Genomic DNA, 1,893 nt, shown 5'->3' with positions numbered 1-1,893 from the left:
GCATAAAAGCTGAAAATAGATAAAAAATAAGAAATAGATAATTTTAGTTTTTTCCTCCACTGTGTAAATCCTTTGTGGTTAAGGAGGCACAAACCTCATGGTGAGGAACACAATAAACTTTAAACAGCATAAAATAGGAAGATATTAGCGTACTTCTATTACAAATTAGGTTTCTCCGTGGAATCCACACAAAATATCCGCCCTATCTACATGACCTTTAGCGCCTTCATCTTTTCTTCTTCTAAATGTTAGTTTAGAGAGTTAATGACGCTTTGTTTGAAAAAACAACAACAAATATTTCAAACAAAATGCAAGGAGCGATATTGTTACCAGCTGATGATTAAGTAACTAACAGTGATAAATGCTAATATTCTCCCCAAGGCTAGCTTAGAGCGTTCCCAGGGACCTCGTGTATCTCAATGTGTTGGTCCAATGTGCTGTGTTCACACCATGCCTCAGTAGAAGTGTAATCACTCGTTCCCATGTGTTTCAGTTTGAAATGAAGAAACGCGCACGCACACACACACACACACACACACACACACACACACACACACACACACACACACACACACACACACACACACACACACACACACACACACACACACACACACACACACATACACACACACAAACACACGCACACACACACACAAATACACACTTGTTCAAAATAAATACATTTTCATTGTCGTTCACACACACACACACACACACACACACACACACACACACACACACACACACACACACACACACACACACACACACACACAGACACAGAAACGGATGATTCTCTTTTCCAACCGACTGCCTTTCTCCCACTTAGCCTTCACTCCCCATCCCAGCCTCCCACCCCTCCAGCGCGCCATAAATTGTATCCATTGAATTAAGCGGCCATGTGTGAAACACCCTTCCTTCATACTCGTCGCATTAACATAATTGATTGCGCGCGGTGCGTGCCAACCAAGGGAGAGCCAGAGGCGAAGAGGAGGACCGAGGCAGCTCCGTTTTGGGCAGACCGCCTCAAGTCCACGGCGGTATTGGCAGAGTGTCCTTCGACGTGTTGGCTGGCGCTCCCTGGCAGAGCTCTGTTGTTGGAAATTAAGTGACTTATCGGACGCCGGTCCGAGCAACCGACGCCACGCCGTCGCCCGGCAAACGGCGGTCAAGCCACAGCGTAGTGGAGCGGTCACCGCCATGAAGAATATCCCACGCTTTCCCGTCTCATTTTATACCAACTCCTGAGTGTTATTTCCTTCTTTTATCAGGCCTGTGTATGATATTTCATGTTTATTGTGCCATTTAGGCCGACATAATACAGACCCCGTCAACGTATTATTTTTAGAGCCTGGTTTGTCTAGCATTACTCCACGCTAGTGGGGATAAAGCTAATAGCGCCGCGCTTGCAATTCTAATCTCTGCGGAGCCCGAGCACGGCGCGTAGTACACCCCGAGGCCCCCGGCTGGATGACGCTCTCAGAGGGGACGTCAGCAGTATCACAGAGAGAACAACGTTAAGGGAAACCAACGGGAAACAGGCTGAGCGAGCTGCTGCAGGTAAGAGTAGCTATAACGGGGGGGTGGGGGTGGGGGGGGGGGGGGAGTCACCAGAAGGGGGTCTCAGTGTGTTAGGGCTCATTAGGAAGGCTGTGGTTTGCTACACTCTCTCTCTCTTTGGTCCATGTGTGCGGTGGTGTCACACGGCCCGCAGCCAGGAGGAGCTCTGAGCTCAGCGGGATTCGAGCTTCAGGAGAGTAACTCAGAGGTCTCTCCAACGGCCACTTCAGTCGTCGCTTCTCCGGGTCTGAGCGTCTGCGTTTGTGTGTGTGTGTGTGTGTGTGTGTGTGTGTGTGTGTGTGTGTGTGTGTGTGTGTGTGTGTGTGTGTG

This window comes from Gadus macrocephalus, chromosome 6 (assembly GCF_031168955.1).
Source record: "Gadus macrocephalus chromosome 6, ASM3116895v1".
In the NCBI taxonomy this organism is placed as follows: Eukaryota; Metazoa; Chordata; class Actinopteri; order Gadiformes; family Gadidae; genus Gadus; species Gadus macrocephalus.
Note: the sequence above shows the minus strand (reverse complement) of the source record.